At 34.0% G+C, this 20885-nt stretch overlaps 1 long non-coding RNA gene and 1 pseudogene across 1 annotated transcript; one reads left to right on the forward strand and one right to left on the reverse strand.

The window, feature by feature from the left end:
- Positions 1-2132, reverse strand: LOC134230393 (uncharacterized). Its single transcript, XR_009984346.1, has 3 exons — positions 1857-2132; positions 1124-1417; positions 1-28 (listed from the first exon to the last, which is right to left on the reverse strand). It is a non-coding gene; the product is annotated as an uncharacterized LOC134230393 (long non-coding RNA).
- A 10245-nt stretch (positions 2133-12377) lies between these two features.
- LOC134230394 (orexin receptor type 2-like) lies at positions 12378-13929 on the forward strand (annotated as a pseudogene).
- Positions 13930-20885: the final 6956 nt, after the last annotated feature.

The following is a 20885-nucleotide window of genomic DNA, read 5'->3' on the forward strand; positions in this document are numbered from 1 at the left end:
TTCATCAGGCCATCAGTCAACCACTCATCTGTGTGATTAAAAACAAGATCATATATTTCATTAAAGTCTGTTACATTTGAAAGAATTTGAAGTTGTTCTAATGAGGTGTACGGTACCTGTCCTACTACATGTAAGAGCAATCATTAGTTACTCAACTGAGACTGAGAATTACTGTATTTAACTTTATCTTGTGGCAGCATTGACATCAACACAACAAATCATTACATGTACAAATATTATGAACCATGTAAAGTAATGTAATGGATGCTAAATTCTTACTTCAGCGGAGTTATTGAGTGTACACAGCTAACCATATCTCCATTATTTGTTACACTTTGATAAATCTTACCTTAGTTTTGTGCTATTTTCTGAGCCTCTGCAGTCAATCTTACCTTTGTTTTGTGCTATTTTCTGAGCCTCTGCAGTCAATCTTACCTTTGCTTTGTGCTATTTTCTGAGCCTCTGCAGTCAATCTTACCTTTGCTTTGTGCTATTTTCTGAGCCTCTGCAGTCAATCTTACCTTTGCTTTGTGCTATTTTCTGAGCCGCTGCAGTCAATCTTACCTTTGTTTTGTGCTATTTTCTGAGCCTCTGCAGTCAATCTTACCTTTGTTTTGTGCTATTTTCTGAGCCTCTGCAGTCAATCTTACCTTTGTTTTGTGCTATTTTCTGAGCCTCTGCAGTCAATCTTACCTTTGTTTTGTGCTATTTTCTGAGCCTCTGCAGTCAATCTTACCTTTGTTTTGTGCTATTTTCTGAGCCTCTGCAGTCAATCTTACCTTTGTTTTGTGCTATTTTCTGAGCCTCTGCAGTCAATCTTACCTTTGTTTTGTGCTATTTTCTGAGCCTCTGCAGTCAATCTTACCTTTGTTTTGTGCTATTTTCTGAGCCTCTGCAGTCAATCTTACCTTTGTTTTGTGCTATTTTCTGAGCCTCTGCAGTCAATCTTACCTTTGTTTTGTGCTATTTTCTGAGCCTCTGCAGTCAATCTTACCTTTGTTTTGTGCTATTTTCTGAGCCTCTGCAGTCAATCTTACCTTTGTTTTGTGCTATTTTCTGAGCCTCTGCAGTCAATCTTACCTTTGTTTTGTGCTATTTTCTGAGCCTCTGCAGTCAATCTTACCTTTGTTTTGTGCTATTTTCTGAGCCTCTGCAGACAATGGTTGTTGAACCTCTGGGAGTTCACGACTTTCACTGGTAGACTGCTTGGTTATATAGGGAAGGTCAGACGTACTCTGCTTAGCACCTGATTCAGAGGAAGATGAACTTGTTCCCTTTGAGTCTGACTTTAAAGAACTGTTTCCTCCGAATAAAAATCCTTTTTTGAACCCCCCAAAACTGGATGAAGATTTTGAGGGTGTACATTTTTCTCGGCTGGTTTTACCTTTTGAGTATCTGATGATTTTTCCTTTGGTTTCTACAAAAATAAAAATCTATAATTTTCTTTAATTTAGAAGTTGATGTTTTATAATTTCTAGTATTCAGCTTAGTTTTTGTATCTATAAATGGTGTAAATCTCAATCGAATCAAGTCAATTAATGAAAAACAAGATGCAAATTAGAACAAATTGCCACAAACTTGTTAGTGAAATTCCTTCCTTCAAATTTTAGATTTCTTGATCTCAGTTTTCCAAGCTTTTGACTAATCTGTAACTTTCAATAAAGAAGTCTTTACAGGGCAGAACCCTATAGCTATTACTTATCAATACTTAACCAAAATAAATATAATTATTATCTTTGCATCAAATTAACAGACTGATTTTCAATGGGAATGATACATGTACATGTAAATAATTTCCATTTTATAATTCTATGGAAAATGAGATGTCCATTACCGGTATATATACCACCCCTTACCTCAGTACCCTGACCCTTCTGTGGAACTGCTCCCCTGGGGCTGGGGTCAACAGACTGTTTACCCTGTGAACTATTAACCTTTGACCTGATGACTTCTGCTTGTTGTAAGATTTCTGACATATCCTCCAATGGAGGAACTTCATCTGTAAGTAAACAAAATAAATCACATTAAGCCATCTTTAGAACATAAATGTTTGTTTGTTCTCTCTCTTCTCAGGGTAAGAATAATTGGATCAAAAGGTAAGTTAGGAAATTTTTTTCTAAAAAATATAAACAATTTTTTAAAGATGGCATTGGACAATTATTTTTTCAAAGAAACCAACATATTTTTTCAAATATAGAGGGAGAGGGCAATAAAAGCCTCGATTATAAATACCATGATTACTATTCAATTATCTTGTTCACTGTATTTATGGCCTATGAGGTGTTTTAAAATGATACCTTATTAATTCTATTTACATCTGTTACTTATTCATATTTTATATTTGCCTGATTATGACTTTTAATGCATGAAATATTTCTTTTTCTTAGATTTATACACAGTAAACTTGAATGCCATTGACCCTTATGATGTCACTGAGACATTACGTCAAATGTTTATGATGTTCAAGGAACCTGTATTTGTATGGTGATACTATGAATTGATTTCCGAGACGACAACGACAGGTTATCATCCAAAAAGGCTATGCAACAAAATACTAAAGAAATATTGCAAGTTAATAACTTTTATTTAATAAAAAATCGTTTTTTTCTTATGCATTCCATATTACAACATGATGACGTCAGCCATGTTTGTTGCAATACTTTTGGCCACTCAGTGTACAAATTACTGTTTTCTATAACATGTATTAGACTGTAGGCAATCTGCATACATTTTCTATTTCTGAAATGGAAAAAAACTCTCACATTCATGGCTCAGGTTTTCTTAACTATTAATTGAAAATGACAGTTTAAGATATGATTTTTCATCTTGTTTATCTACGATTTATGCCCCGAAACAGCATATTTGACCAAGCTAAAGTTATCATGGTTATAAAGCATCATTTAAAGAATTTATTTCTCAAATTTTATAAATCTGTACAGCTGTAGGCATCTTTTAATTTACTAGATATTACCTTAAGTTTGTTTTGGGTACGTTCACACCATTTATGACGAAGTTATGCCCTTTTGGACTTTTAAAAAAAATTACGATTTTGGGGGAGGGAGGCATAAGTGTTTTACATACATCTCTTGTGTAAGAATTAAGTTTAATTCAGAAGAGTCTATCTGAAAATAGCTGCTTCGGGTAGGTAAATAAAGCAATTAAGGTAATTCAAGCTACATAGCTAAAATCTAGTAATTGTAGACAGGTAGATTCTATCACTACCAGCATACATCATGTACAAGTTGAAACCTTTAAATAAATCAGACATGTCTGTTTGAACTTAACTTTGTCTGCTACATTGTCCACAAGTTTGGGCTGGAGTAGTTCCGGCGATAAAGGTACCCATGGAAAAGTGAACTGCCTATATAGGCAGTTATTATGCAGTTCTTTAGCAGTTTTAGAAATTTTTAACAGTTTTCAAACAGTACCAAAGAGTTTGGTTTTTATTGCTCTTTGGTAACTGCTAGGGCGTTGGGAGTAAACAGTTTTCCTAAGCAGTTTTTAAGCAGTTGCCAGTTTCCCTAGCAGTGCTGCATATGCTTGAGGACAAGACAGATTTCCTAAGCAGTTTTGTTAGCAATTCAAAGCAGTTTCCTTGTATAATTTGATTGGGTTCAAGAGAAATTTTAATGTTGGGCTCAAAGTTCCAACAAATAAAATCAACAGGAACTTAGCTTAGTACAACTGCCCGCCAAAATTGAATTCTGCATGGCTGCCATGTGTATTTGTGGACAAAAGGCTATAAGCCAATACAGAGGGAGCCTGCTGGCCACAGAGCTTGAGATTTATTGAAATAATGATGTAGACATTTAAACAAGTGGTAAGTATAATATATATATATATGGCCTTGAATGAATATAATGATTGATATTTTGTAACGGTCCAGAGATTTGACAGATTAGTTTTATACAGAGTTATGGAACCTGATTATTGTTGACATTCAGATTGTAGGAGAGTTGAGATGAATTTTAAATGTACGTGTTATAGTTAGTTGACAATGCAGGAATATATATTAATCTATGGTTTTCATTTAGTTGATAGGTGATTCTTGATAAGTTTAAGTGGTTTACATGAGTTGAAATAGTTTGTACACATGTTTTGATGCGTAGAAATCAGCTGATTATAGCAGTAGTAAAGTTGTGTAATTATTTGAGCTTACTTCTGTGTCAGGGACTTTAACTGGTTTTCCGTAGTAGATTTACCATATATTTATGGCCGGAATCCTATTTTCTTGCAGTTTAAGTTGTTTTTTTTGTAAACTATTGAAGGTTTATTGCCTTGTTCAAAAATTGTAGACTGGTCTGGTGGAATGTTTGCGAACTTGGCGGTCGTAAATTGTGTATAGATCGAGCCCGATCATAAAAGTTACGATAGTTTTCGGATTTTTGGAGTTAATTGTGTTATTTGTTGTATTAAATTTAAATGGAGAAATTGGACTTGGTTAAAATTTGCTGCTTGTTTAAATTTGTGATAAATTGTTAATTAATTTTAGAATTACTTGAAATTGTTTAGGTAAATTATACATTTAGCTAAGGATTTTTGATAGTGTATTTCTATATTTTTGCTAACGTTTTTAACTGGACTTCAGACTTTGGAAAATTTGATAAATGATTAACTTACAATTTTGCTGTTTAACTGTATTTCATATATTATTATTTTTTCATGCCAAGTTTAATGGCAATATTTCAGCCATATTTTGGCAGGGTTTTAATTTAAAATTGTACTTTTGTGTACCAGTTTCAGCATCTTCATATTGCTTTGAATATTTATCATACACAACCATAAATGGAAATGGGGTAGCAGTTCTAAATCAGTCATTTGTGGTTTCAAGCAGTTTTTCTAAACTCATTTAAATATTTCGCTGAAAATAACTGCTCGAGTACCCATTGAAAACTGGAAGGCTAAGAAAAACTGCCTTGAACTGACTATTTTTATGAATATTAAATCAACATGTCTGAGGGACATGGAAGGCTGAAGGAACTGCTAATAAACTACTTAACAAATGAAACTGTGAAGGCTTAATGACTGCCAACAAACTACCTTCCACTTTGACATGGGTAAGGAATGTCGAGTCCTTCGTGACATGAGTCGTTGTGACGGACTGCTGGCCATGTCAACTGTTGGGGTGTTCCTCCAATCTAGGACGCATTTCCACAGATCATCTCCGTTCTTCTTAGCCTTGCGCACCATGTTCTTTGCAATTTTCACCGTTGCTTCTGCTTTCCCGTTTGACTGACTATAATAAGGGGAGGAGGTTACATGCTGAAACTCCCAATTACATGAAAAATCATGAAAGTCTGTTGATTTGAACTGCGGGCCGTTGTCGGTAATTACAACATCTGGTGTTCCGTGACGTGCGAAATGTTGTTTCAAATAGTTGATTACTGTAGCTGCCGTGGTATCTGGAAGAAGGTCGAGCTCAAAGAAATCTGAGTAAAAATCAACTGTGACAAGGTAATCCTCAGTCTTTAGAGTAAAGATGTCAATTCCAAGTTTTGACCATGGCTGGTCTGGGAGATCATGTGTCTCACTAGATTCTGACTCACACTCCTCAATTCCATATACCACCATGTTATTTTCCCGACTTTTCCTCTCATTTATTTCCTGCAGGACTGCTGTAACATTTTCTTTAGGCTGTACCTCATCATTATTCGATGTGATTTCAGAATTTCCAGACGCTACTTTATTATTTAGTTCATCCTTGACGATTGCACGGACATCATTTTCACTGCATTTGTTTTGCACTTCCTTTTCAAGTTTATCAATCCTTGACTAAAATATTTTCATTATTTCCTTGCACCTATCCTCTATCTCTCTATCCACCACTATGTTCTTTTCGACTTTTTCTCTGCATGTACCACAAAACCACATGACATCACTTTTTGACATAATGTTATATTCCTCAACTGATTTTTTCAGACATTTTATGCAGAAATGATTGGTACATCGTTGACACTCAAGGAGCTTGTCTTCGTCCGACATGAATTCGTTTTTACATAAGTTACAGCACCAAACTTCTTCATTGTCTAATGCTAGTACACAATGAGATTTCTTGGGCGAATTGTTCCTAGAGTTATCCCTAGAGGAAGGGCATGAAGCTGTTTTATTCGGTCTCCCCCTTCTTCTACTTTTTATTTCCCCGCTCTGATCGCCGACGCCATCTTGGATATTTTTTGTTGTAGCCATCTTACCATGAATCAACAAAAACCTCGGTCTGGTATTACTAATATCACACAAAGCACAGTAACTGTTGTAACCACTGTAACCATGAAATAAAGGAGAATAAATGAGAAAGTGCTACTTGTAAATAGGGTATTGTAACCCTTCTAACTGGTTACAAATGAACATAGATGAAAGTCAGGACTAATTCCTTGCCATATATGTATAATAGTAGCTGAAATTTCATTAATTCTACATTTAATTAAATATTTTATTTGAATTCAAAATTGTATAACCTAGCCCCAGTCTTGTTCAAAAGTTATTGTAATAGGTATACAAACAACAGCGGGATTGAAAGGTGTGAATAACATCCCCCAGGTGTTGTATACAGATATACCAGGGACGTATCTCTACAGGTGTCTGTGTGTATACACATTCAATAAACATGGGTGTCAGGAAAACTTACCAAGTTTAATTGTTGTTAAATATCATAAAACTACAATAAAACTAATTTAGTTTGTAAGAAACAAATCATAATTTACTAGCATAAAATAAAACATACTTTTAGTTATATGTTATATATAACGTTAATACATGTTGGAAGAATATTTTCAAACGAAACTTAAAAATTCAAGTAAAACAGAAGAACAAATTAAATTCAGAAATAACACCATTATTAATTTAACATTCTTAATTAAAAAAATTATTTACAAATATCTACTTTTTTTTAAGTAAGCTTTCATCAGTGATCAAGCATTGCATTGTCATTCCTGGCCATTGTTTACATTTGAACAGAGTTATCGTTCTTGACTGTGGTCTGGAATTTACAATCGTCTATTTAACACACTAAAACATTTTATCAAAACTTTTTTTGATAAATGATCATATAAATATGATATTCTTTCAAAATAACCCTTTATTTTATGTATTTATTGGCTCTTTTGCTGTGGGACTCACGTAGGACTCATGTGGGACTTATTTTCTCCGTGGGACTTGTTTTAGTATCAGCGGTTTAAATATGTTATTTATTACAATGAAACTAAGACGCTACTAAGCGCAAAATGGAAAAGTTATTTCTACCCCAACAACAGCATAATACATTACCGTCGTCCATGATTTTATATGATAAGAACTATAGAATCAAGAATGATTCCTGGAATGTAGTAATAGAGAAAATTCGAAATATTTTATCAAATAAAGTAATCTCGATCCCGATGATATTTAGACAATCTGCAAAAAAGTGTATGCGCTTGTATAGATTATATAGGGACAATAAATTATTAAATGAACTTTATAATAAATCTATTTATTTTTAAATGAATAAATAAATAAATATTAATTAATTTAAGGATCAAACAATAAAAAATATTTTTAGAAATCGGAAAAATATGGAATTCCAGATACAGTGCAGGGAACTTTTGTTACAAAAACTAGCATCAGCAGAAGCATATGTAGCATCAGGATGGAGTTAGCATCAACATTAAAAAAACAGCATTATACCAAGATCAGCATCAGCAAGCAAAGGATAGAACTAACAATGACCTATTTTAAAACAGATTCAACTTCCGGCAGCTCTCTGAATTGAACAATAAACAAACAAACATACACACTGACACACACACACACACATGAACTCAATGGGCTTTCGTTATTTTTTTATAGTGAAAATTTTCTCAAATTAAAGATTTTTATTTCTTTGTTTATACAAATAAGATATGTTTTACAAGCGCATATATATAGAAAGAGAGAGAGAGAGAAAGGAGTCTGGACCAACCCTCTGAAATTTGTAAAGTTATATAATGTACAGAACTAAACCAACTGCTTGAGAGTTATTTAATGTATAATAAACTGAACCAACTAAAAGGGACCTTGTACCCCCCCCCCCCCAAAAAAAAAAACAAACAAACAAACAAACAAAAAAAAATTACAAAGAAAAAACCAACAACAATTTGTTAAATTGAATATCTAATTTATGATGCGGAATTAAGAAATATTTTGAGAGCTAGGTCATTAAATTCTGGTTTATGTAAAATTTGCTTGCTATTATATGATTTTGTACACAGAAGAAAATTTCAAATTTAAAGTAGCTGCATGCATCGCGAAATATTTTTCAGAAGCACGAGAGCGAGAGTTTATAATAAACACTTTGTTTAATACACATGTAAATTTCCGTTTCTGAGAAGTAGGAAACGCACACAAAGTTGGGCAGAATCTCCCGTTAGCTGTTACAAAAGAGACACGGTAATACGGTAAGAAAAATATTCTTTATTATACATGTATTTAAAATAAAACAAAGCCTTAAGAGTGTGTAAACCCCTTTAATTATTTATAACAAAGTCTATATCACGAATGACAGTTTCAAAGATTAATTCAAGAAGGAAAGTGGTGCCAAGCATTTGGGAATGTCATAATAAATATTAACGTATACCGAACCAAAATTTTTAGATGGCATTCATTTTAACAACTTCTTTTATATTGCTCTTAATATTTGAATTAATGGCGTTTATTTTAACAACTTTGTTTATTTCAATTTGTTGTTTTAGATTTGAATTATATAGTTTTAGCTTGTAAAATTAGTATGAAATTTAATCTTTGGGATATCTGGTTTTGTATTGAATTTTGAAAAAGATATCAATTGTAGATAAAAGGATATCACTGTAAAAAAAAGCCTATAGATCCTAAACACAAAACCAAAGACAAAAATGTTTTACTTTTTTGTTTCACTTTTAGGTTTAACCATGGCTTATTTCTTAACACATTTAACTCTAGCTGTCAAGCTCAACATGTTCAGTTCAACAACTTTGGATAAAAATCAATAGTTAAAATAATAAACTATAACACGAAAACAGATATAATTAGAAAAAAAAACATATTTAGTAATTTTCCTATAAATTGATAAGCACTAAATTACTGTATGTACAGTGTATACTTAAAAAAATGGGCTTCATATTTCAGCAGCTTTGGCGGGAACAACAACTTAAGGTTTCGTCAAAGGTCAACATATCCAAAAACTTATTTTTACAATAGCCCAAAAAATATGTGAGGTATTAAGTTAAAACTTTTACAGTTTATAAATTTTTCAGGGTGATTAACAGATAGAAAGTATCACTTGATAAAAAGAAATACGTGGAATAATAATTAATTGAGAGAAAAAATCTTCTTAAAATGCACATATTTTCAAAAAAAATTACACCTAATTAAATTCGTGCTCTTAGTGAAAACCATCACTGCAGAAACAAAATATTATGTTTATCAATGAAGGGCAAGTTGGACTTGGATAGCCACTGGAAAGTTGTTTTATCTTACTATTACTATTAATTGGACCCTATGGGAATTTGATGGAAAAGCGCCAAATCATCACATTTTTTCCGTATTTTTAAATTTCTGCGCTAGGGATTTTTTTTTCATTCGAGTAAATGGAAGTTAATATAAAAAGTCACCAAGATAAGAAATTTTTGAAAAATTAACCATCTAGGTTGGTCTAGAAATTAATTCCTAAATTTATTTTTTCAAAGCTCAATACCTCTAAAATTGCCATATTACGGTAAAAATACATATCAATGCAGATGAATTATCGGCGCTTATGGTTTTTTCGCTAAAAAAAGAAATGTTTAGATTGCTAGTATGATTCTCTGAAAATGTTCAAATGTTTACACATGATGCACGACACACGACGCACGACGACGGACGAAAACGGATAGCAATAGTTCACCTGAGTTACTCAGGTGACCTAACAAAAATCCAATATGAGGAGATGATTAAAAAAGTTGACAAGTAGAAAAAGTCCGTGTAAGGTACGAGATAAAATGGAAAAAAAAATAATCTCATTACAGCTGGGATATATAATAAAAGGTGTTGTAAGAATAATTAATGCCCTAAATTATACTTTCTCCAGTCCAAGAGACAAACAAAATTGTCAAATCGATATACACTGTACAATGTAATTCTAAAGAGCTAATTAGATGTTCTTAGAAGTTAGCAGATAAAGAGGGAAGTAGCAAAACTTTCAGGGAGTTTGTGAACTTAAATATGGAGGGTAAAGGACATATGGCATATGAAATTAAGAATCTTATTCAAGCGGAGATATAAGAATAATAGAATCATTCATAACTACAAGGAAGGAAATGGAGATAACGAATAGTATACAATCTCAAAGTCCATAAAACAATACAAAATAAGAGTACAGCAAACACAGACCCCCAAAGCATCAGAGGTGGGATCAGGTAACATGGAGGAATGAGCATCCCCTGCCGATCGGTCACACTCTCCGTGTGCTCCTTGTCATTATCAGGAAATAACGGAAAAAATCCATCGTCAATTCAATTCAGTGTATAAGTATTTGACTAACAAATGGTATGAAAAACGTCAGTCAGCATTTGACTCAATGATAAATTGTATCTGCTGACAAGATCATTATATCGACCATAAACTTACGAAATGATACTTTAAACGAGACTGTTGATATTCTTGTTTCATCAAGTTGCTTGTCAATAATTTACCTCGTTTTAGAAATTTTTCATACGTAAAGCATGCTCTTGCGTATCGAATGGACTGAGATATATATACTCCGAATGCAGGTGATGAAGGTATATTGCTGCATAAGTAAGGGAAGATGACGAAAGAAAAGTTAAAGTCATCACGTTTATCATAAAGCTTGGTTGTTAGATTTCCATTATAGTGTCTTTTTAAAGTAAAATATCCAAGTATGAAATAGAAGTGTCGGACTCTGTTGTATCTTTTATCTCAAGCTCACCAAGATATAATATCGAATCGACGTAGGAATGGAAATTACCATTATAAATTGAGAATAAATCATCGATATATCTCAATGTCGAGTTGAAGGCCAAGCAAGAGTTTTCCTCTTTTCACGCATAAGATTTTTTTCATAAATTCTGCTTCAGATGAATTTAAAAATAAGTCTGCTTATCACAGAGCGCAATTTGTACCCATGGGTATTCCAATGGATTGTTAGAATACCTGGTCTCCAAAAACCACATATATCGTATATTGTCAATCAGAAACTCAAACGAATGTGGGATAGACTAGTGAAATTCCACTGAAGGTACAAGATTCAAATTCTAGTGCGAGGCTTTGCCGAGTCCTAGACCGTGAATCTTGGCCCCGGGAAGGAATTTGACTACCCCGCACGAGTATGTAATTAATCTATATTGATTAATATGATAGATAAATAAAACAGGAAATAAAACTCATATCAATCCGAAAGCGTGCAAATTCAATTTACAAGACTCTTTCCGCGTTCTTAACATAAAGTGTCACTTAAAAAGTCACCATACTAAAATATTTTAAAATGAAAAAAGTTTATTTTAATAAGTAAAATAAAAGCATTTTAAGTCTATGTGATATTTTTTAACATTGTTACAATTTCTTTATATAAAAGAGGAATGTTTACGTTATCATTCGCGGAGTATCAATATTATATTACTTCTAAAGAAGAAATATTTCTGTTGATGTACTGTAGAATCAAATGTTTTCAAGAAGTCAAATTTTGGTGGTTTTAGGAAAAATGTGAAGTCATTTGGATTAATTTCGTGGATGAAGAATTGTTTAGTAGTAATATCTGTAATATATTGTAGTACATGTAGTATATATCTGCAATATATTGACAAGCAAGTTGATGAAACAAGAATATCATGATCAAAGTCTTGGTAAAGTCTTCATTTCGTAAGTTCTTTGATCGATACAATGACTTTGTCAGTAAATGCAATTTATCTTTGAGTCAAATGCTGACTGACGTTTTTATACTAATTGTTAGTTCATTATGTATACCATATTGACGACGGATTTCACCGTTATTTCCCGATCATGACAAGGACCACACGGCGGGTGTGACCGGTTAGCAGAGAATGCTCACTTCTCCGTGGCACCTGATCCCACTACTGATATTTTGGGGGTCCGTGTTTGCTCTGCTCCTATTTTGTATTGTTTTATGGACTTTGAGATTGAATACTATGTGTTACATGTAGCTCCATATATTTCTGTAAAAAAAAATTCAATTCATGATAAACATAAATTCCTGGGTCTCTTCATACCTTTGAAATCACGATCGTGATAGTATATACTAGTATAATAGTACTTATGAAAACATGTTTACTTTGTGAAATTAAAAAAATAAACTTGGATACATGAAAATAGCACCTCTTTCTATTCTGAGTAATTATTATCTATTCATGATTTCAGGAGCTGGTATTTCATGAAAAATGAACAGCACGGACTGTCACACGCAACAGATTGACTGCAGTGCTGACGAGGGTTTACCGAAATGTCCACTGAAGACTTCCGATCTCATCGTTATAGGCATGCTCACCGTATTCAGCGTCATAGGCATCATAGGAAATGGAATTGTCATTTTTGTGTACAGGAAGAAAAAGGATAAACTCACCTCGTCAGTTTTCATTCTTGGGTTAGCTGTGTACGACTTTTTGACCTGTTCTGTTATTATACCGTATACTGCGTGTATGATATACCTTAGGTTTATAATTCTGTACGACGCTCTGTGTAAAACTTACATATTTCTTCTGACCTTCAGCGTGCCCCTGTCTGCGTTTTTAATGGTGGCCATTGCTGTGGACCGTTATCTCTGCATCTGCCACCCATTTTTGCATCTGTTGAATAAAACTCGGGCCAGGGCTGTTATTGGCCTGTTGACAGTCTTGGCCTGTATCCTGGGTACACTTAGCTGTGTATCCTATTCTGTGTACATGTATGCAGATTCATACCCTGGGGAGTTTTCAGACTGCACTGAAGCGACACACAGTATAGATGGTATCATTGACCAAACTTTTTCGACACCGTATCAGCAGGAAGAATACACTGGTCAATGTAATTATCCAGGAACAATTGTGGGCATGGCTTACTTAAAAACGTGGCAGAAAATTTATTCTTCCTTTTATTTGATATCCCTGATTATTGTGCTATTACTTTATACTATGATTTATTATTCCGTCACCCGACGAAGATCCAAGAGAAGAAAACAAAAGGCTATGAATAACATTAGTCTTCAGGCCTTTCTCAAAGAGCCCAAAAAACAAAATGCCTCATCCCCAACTCCGCCATTTACTGTCCTGTCTGGTAACGACAACAACGAAAACGGCAAAGAACAAAAGATTTTGTAGGTGGAAAAAGGTGAAAAAGGCGTCTCTTCTCGACTGGTAGAAAATGCAGACGAGGCGATGCCTCTGCAGCAGAAACAGGCCCATAAAAATCATCACCGCTATATCAAAGATCACGATACAATAGCAAACATCAAGACAGCATTCATGTTATTTATTGTTGCCGTTGTCTTTATCATTGCCTTTTTCCCTGCTTGGTTGATGGCACTTGGTGCCGTTACCCACAATGACATTGTTTTTTATATGTACTTTGTGTACAATGTTACTAATCCTATAATTTATGCCTTCATGAACCCAACGTTTAGAAGTGATATTAAAAAGATATGTCACTAGAGCCTAATATTTAGGTATATTTTTGGAGAAAATACGCATTTAGTACTCAAAAGCATCTCTTATTGTGTGATGTCCTTGGAAGCTTGATATGAACTGATCCCGTATCTTTTAACCTTCAAAAGGCTAATGATGCTAATGTTGGTTGTATTTTTGAAACATCTGTTGTCAGCATTATTTTGTGTGTAGAGAGACCTGTTTAGAGATGTAGGGTATGTGATTTTTGCTATTAATCATTTGTAACAAGTACATGTACAATAAGTTGAAAACAAAATATAATTTTCGGCAACGACGAAAGACATTTTTTTCTGATAGTCATACTATTACATGAATATGAATAAACAGAATCTGTATAGAAGGTTCTGATAATTGAATTCTTATGATATGAACACTTTTTTCAGCTGTATGTGATGGTATCAAAATTGAATGTAAAAATCGTGTTAGATATCTAGGATTTTTTTAGATAACTTACTTTCTGGTGAGTAGAAATTATTCTTAGCAAAACAAACCAACGACCTAAATTTTTATATTAGACAAAAATCATGTTTGTCAATGCAATCAAGAAAATCATTGTGTACCGCTTTAATTCAGTGGCACATTGATTATGCTATTACTTGTTTGTATGAAGGTCTATCTGAAAAAAAAAATAGACTACAGGTTGTACAGAATAAGTGTATTAGATTCATTTTCGATGTTTCAACTAGATCAAGAGTTAGTGTTACCGAATTTGAAAAATAAAATGGTTTTTGGACATTAGAAGTAAAGTTTGTCAGTTATACTTCACTCATGTCTACAATATTTTTCATAATAAAGGTCCAAGTTATATGTAAAGCAATTTTTAAAGCGAAATGTGTCAAAAAATTTAAAAGGTCAAGTCAATTTAATTTTTGTAGTTCCAAGGGTTCAAAAAGATGGAGAGTCAAACAATTTTAAAATGGAATCAAAAATTGGAATTCCCTACCTGACCAGATTAATACAATAACAAGTAAAACAACATTCAAAAAAGAGATCAAAATCATTTTATGGAGAAACCTAAGAAAAATGTCAAAGATATTATGTTAGATTTATAGCTCAACTGTTCTTTCCTCATATACAATTAAGAACTTATGTTTTATATGATTTTGCATAAAACGATTACTTTTAAAGCCATCTCGTTTATAGCTAGTATTCTATCTATTTAAGACATAGTGGCTTTAATTGGCTATCCATGATTTAGGCATATTTAATACAATATACTCGTATATTTATATAGAAATGAGATTAAGTATTCAACTTGTTTTTATAACTTATCTCTTGAATTATGTATATTAAGTTTATAATTTTTATATTGTGTATAATATTCACACCTCGATCAATGTTCATGTACATTGCCAAATTGCCTATGCTTGAATAAAGATTATTAAGGTCTTCCGTCTTCAGCGGAAGACCTTATTGTTTTTCTTAGGTTTCTTTTCCACTATTTTTTAAGGTCTTCCGTCTTCAGCGGAAGACCTTCTTGTTATTCTTCGGTTTCTTTTTCACTTTTTTTCTTACCTATTATTATTCTTTTTTTTCTTACCGATTTTGTGCACGCGATTTCTCGCAAACGGCTCGATGGATTTCCATGAAACTTTCAGGACTCATGTAACATTACTTGAACTTGATTCATTTTTTTCTGTTTTAATGACGTCACTTCCGGTCCGGAAATATTGTCGATTTTATGATTTTTGAAGGGTCAGGTTGTCCGCGAACGTTCTAAAAACTGGCTTAAGATAGAAACGTGAAAATTTCAGGTATGATAGTCCTAAGTCTATAGATGTGCAAAATGAATTTCATTTTTATCGGAAGTGCCGCGCGTCGGCGCTCGCTATGGCCCGAAAATTGTCCTATCGCGAATTTCAAATTTTTTACAACCTTTTCTATGATATCTTTTTACTTTGAAATATTTTGTTATGACATATAGAACAAAAGAAGTGTAGAATTCCAAGATCTTTCAAATGATATCTCGAAAAAAGGGCTGGTCCCTAAAATTAAGGGACTGGAAGGGCCATAAGTTTTTCTTTTATATCTCAAAAAGTAATCAGAATTTGAAATACATCAAAGAAGCAAAGTTGTTCAAAATTTCAAGCTTAATCTACGGGCGTCGTCAAAATACGTCCGACGACATCACTTCCGGCCAAACCGGAAGTAGTCGGAAAACGCGTATTTTGGTCATTCTTGACAAGTTTTTGGGTATCTTATGTCACTAGGAACATAAAAATAAATTTTCCGTCCGTCGTCATCACTTCTGGTCAAACCGGAAGTAGCAAAAAATGGCTTATTTTTGCATTAATTAACATAGATTTTAAGGATTCAACCAATTTTGGGGCGTTATTTCTCATATTCGTTAAAAATGAAAACTACTTCCGGTCAAACAGGACGGAAGACCTTCTCGTTGCTTTGCAACGAGCTTTGCTCTAGTTAAGGTCTTCCGTCTTCAGCGGAAGACCTTATTGTTATTCTTAGGTTTCTTTTTTACTTTTATTAAGGTCTTCCGTCTTCAGCGGAAGACCTTACTGTTTTTCTTCGGTTTCTTTTTCACTTTTATTATTAAGGTCTTCCGTCTTCAGCGGAAGACCTTATTGTTTTTCTTCGGTTTCTTTTTCACTTTTATTAAGGTCTTCCGTCTTCAGCGGAAGACCTTATTGTTTTTCTTAGGTTTCTTTTCCACTATTTTTATTATTATAGTTTTTTTTCTTACCGATTTTGTACGCACGATTTCTCGAGAACGGCTGGATCGATTTTCATGAAACTTTCAGGTCTGATAGAACATCAAAAAATCTAGATATATATTTTTTTATTTTGATGACGTCACTTCCGGTTCGGAGTTTTCTGCGATTTAGTGATTTTTAGAGGGTCACTTTGTCCGGCAGTTTTCTCAAAAAGTACTTAACACAGAAGCTTGAAATTTTCAGTGATGCTAAAGCAACTTTTGGAGATGTGCACTAAGAATATTACAACTACCGGAAGTACGAAGCGCCGACGCTCGCTATGGTCCGAAAATAGTCCTATCAAGAATTTCAAAATTTTAATCACCTATTCAACGATAACTTTTTACTCAGAAATATTTTGTTAAAGCATATAGAACAAAAAAGGTGTAGAATTTCAAGATCTTTTAAATGATATCTCGAAAAAAGGGCTGGCCCCTAAAATTAAGGGCCTAGAGGGGCCGAAATTTTTTTCTTTATATCTCAAAAAGTATTGAGAATTTGTAATACATCAAAGAAGCAAAGTTGTACAAAATGTCAAGCTTTATCTACTGGAGTCGTCAATATACGTCCGGCGTCGTCACTTCCGGCCAAACCGGAAGTAGTCGGAAAACGCGTATTTTTGCCGTTCTTGACAAGTTTTTGGATAACATATGTCTCTGGGAGCGTAAAAAATAATTTTTCCTCCGTCGTTGTCACTTCCGGTCAAACCGGAAGTAGCCAAAAATAGCTTATTTTGAAAGTTTTGATGCAAAATTGAAACTATAAAGTCACTGTAGACAACTTTGCTCATTGCTTTCTTTTTAAATGTCACTTCCGGCACTTCCGGTCAAAACCGGACGGAAGACCTACTCGTTGCTTTGCAACGAGCTTTGCTCTAGTTATTATTGTTTTTTTTCTTACCGATTTTGTGCACGCGATGTCTCGAAAACGGCTCAACAAAATCTTATGAAACTTTCAGGACGTATGGAACATCACTTGAACTTTATGCGTTTTTTTCCGTTTCGATGACGTCACTTCCGGTCTAGAGATATCGTCGATTTTATGATTTTTAAGGGTCATTTTGTCCACAATTTTCCCGAAAAACGGCTCTATATAGAAACTTCAAACTTTGCGGCTATGTAGAGCTATGTTTGGAGAGGTGCATCAGGTATATCAAATTTACCGGAAATGACGCACGTCGGCGCTCGCTATGGCCCGAAAATTGACCTATCACAAATTTCAAAATTTCTCACACCTTTTCTTCGATATCTTTTTACCTGAAAATATTTTGTGATGACATAAAGAACAAAAGATGTGTAGAATTCCAACATCTTTCAAATGATATCTCGAAAAAAGGGCTGGCCCCTAAAATTAAGGGCCTAGAGGGGCCGAAAGTTTTTCCTTTATATCTCAAAAAGTATTGAGAATTTTAAATACGTCAAGGAAGCAAAGTTGTTTAAAATGTCTAGCTTTATCTAATGGAGTCGTCAAAATACGTCCGGCGACGTCACTTCCGGCCAACCCGGAAGTAGTCCAAAATTGCATATTTTTGCTGTTCTTGACAGGTTTTTGGATATCATATGTCACTAAAAAGCTTAAATCTTAATTTTCCGTCTCTCAACGTCACTTCCGGTCAAACCGGAAGTGGCCAAAATTTGCTTAATTTAGTAATAAATAACACAGATTTAAAGAATTAAACAATTTTTGGACTTCATTTCTCTTTTTTTTAAAATGAAAGTTACTTCCGGTCAAACAGGACGGAAGACCTACTCGTTGCTTTGCAACGAGCTCGGCTCTAGTTATTGTTTTTTTTTTCTTACCGATTTTGTGCACGCGATTTCTCGAAAACGGCTCAACAAAATCTTATGAAACTTTCAGGACGTATGGAACATCACTTTAACCTTATGCGTTTTTTCCGTTTCGATGACGTCACTTCCGGTCTAGAGATATCGTCGATTTTCTGATTTTTAAGGGTCATTTTGTCCACAATTTTCCCGAAAAACGGCTCAAGATAGAAACTTGAAACTTTGAGGCTAGGTAGAGCTATGTCTGGAGAGGTGCAACAGGTATATCAAATTTACCGGAAGTGACGCTCGTCGGCGCTCGCTATGGCCCGAAAATAGACCTATCACAAATTTCAAAATTTCTCACACCTTTTCTTCGATATCTTTTTACCTGAAAATATTTTGTGAAAACGTATAGAACAAAAGAAGTGCAGAATTTAAAGATCTTTCAAATGATATCTCGAAAAAAGGGCTGGCCCCTAAATTTAAGGGCCTAGAGGGGCCAACAGTTTTTTCTTTATATCTCAAAACGTATTGAGAATTTGTAATACGTCAAAGAAGCAAAGTTGTTCAAAATGACAAGCTTAATCTATTGAAGTCGTCAGAAAACGTCCGGCGTCGTCACTTCCGGTCAAACCGGAAGTAGTCGAAAAACGCGTATTTTTGCCTTTCTTGACAAGTTTTTTGGTAACAAATGTCTCTAGAAGCAAAAAAATAATTTTGTCGTCCGTTGTCGTCACTTCCGGTCAAACCGGAAGTAGCAAAAAATTGCTTATTTTTGCATTAATTAACATAGCGTTAAAGGATTCAAACCATTTTTAGGCGTTATTTCTCATTTTTGTTAAAAATTAATGCTACTTCCGGTCAAACAGGACGGAAGACCTACTCGTTGCTTTGCAACGAGCTTTGCTCTAGTTATTCTTTTTTTTCTTACCGATTTTGTGCACGCGATTTCTCGAAAACGGCTCGATGGATTTCCATGAAACTTTCAGGACTTATGTAACATCACTTGAACCTTATGCGTTTTTTTCTGATTTGATGACGTCACTTCCGGTTTGGAGATATTGTCGATTTTATGGTTTTTGAAGGGTCTGGTTGTCCGCAGACTTTCTCAATAATGGCTCAAGATAGAAACATGAAACTTTCAGATGTAATAGACCAAAGTCTGTAGATATGTGTAACGTATTTCATTTTTATCGGAAGTGCCGCACGTCGGCGCTCGCTATGGCCCGAAAATAGACGTATCACGAATTTCAAAGTTTTTAACACTTTTTCCATGATATCTTTTTACCTTTATATATTTTGTTAAGACATATAGAACAAAAGATGTGTAGAATTGCATGATCTTCCAAATGATATCCAAGAAAAAGGGCTGGCCCCTAAAATAAAGGATCCAGAGGGGCCAAAACGTTTTCTCTGATATCTCAAAAAGTGTTGACAATTTGTTATGCATCATAGAAGGAAAGTTGTTCAAAATAATAAATAGCAGAGGCAGAAATCATTTAAAGTCGTTAAAATACTGTCACTTCCGGTCAGGCCGGAAGTATTTGTAAATGGCTCGTTTCTTGCACACAGAACCGTAAATGTCTATCAATCTCGATATCATTGTCTTCAGAATTAGACGGAAGACTTATTTGTTGCTTTGCAACAAGCTCGTCTAGTTTATTATTATTTTTCTCAATACCAATTTTGTGCAGACGATTTCTCAGAGACGGTTTGGTCGATTTCCTTGAAAATTTCAGCGATGATCTATAATAATGTGAACCTTACTCATTTTTCTTAATTTTTGGAAATTCACTTCCGGTCACAAGTTATCACCTTTGATCGATTTTCATATGACATTTTGTCCGGACAAAAACTCAAAACCGATAAACGCTAGAAGGCTGAAATTTTCAGGAGTAATAGACGACAAATTGAAGATTTGTACCTATGTTTTCAAAATTTCGGAAAGTGCCTAGTATGGAAGCTCGGTAGGGGTCAAAATTTAGGACACGAATCATGACTGATTTTTTGAGACATTTTGCACCATATCTTTTAAAGTATAATTATTTTGTTAAAATATATTGAACAATGTTTGTGCAGAATGACAGTATCTTTAGTATGATATCAAGAAAAAAGTGCTGACTCATCAGATTAGGGGCCGAGAGGGGCCAAAAGGCTTTATTCGATAACTCTTTAGCAGTCAATATTTTGTTATACATTACTGAAGCAAAAATGTTTCTCTCAACAATCTACAACTGTATATAATGAAATTCATTTCGTATGATACAAAATTAGGGACCACAAGGGGCAGGATGCTAAATCTTTAAAGCTTAATATCTCAAAATGGAGAAATATTTTGATAAGTAATATTGAACAAATGATGTTCAAAATCATGTTCTGAACAATATGCAACCTTTCATTTTTCGCTAAATGTCCCCAATAAGGAGTTGAAGGGTTGGCCCCTAAATATGTCTTTTGCAAATAAATCAAAAACGAAAAAGAATCTCTGAATAGTTGTTGAACAAAAAGTGTTCAAAATTCTAAGAGCCTTAAGATAAAATCCTGAAAAAGGGGCTGGGCACTCAAATTAGGGGCCAAGAGGGGCCAAAAGTCTTCAATCGATAACTCTTTATCACTTAATATTTTGTAATACATTTCTGAAGCAAAGATGTTTATCTCAACCATCTACAACTATATATTATGATTTTCATGTCGTATGGTACATAATTAGGGGCCACAGGGGGCCAGAATGCTAAATCTTTGACGCTTTATATCTCGGAAGGGTGAAATAT

The sequence above is a fragment of the Saccostrea cucullata genome, unplaced genomic scaffold (genome assembly GCF_032062105.1).
Source record: "Saccostrea cucullata isolate Sc308-1 unplaced genomic scaffold, CSIRO_AGI_Scuc_v1 ctg4659, whole genome shotgun sequence".
Taxonomy (NCBI): Eukaryota; Metazoa; Mollusca; class Bivalvia; order Ostreida; family Ostreidae; genus Saccostrea; species Saccostrea cuccullata.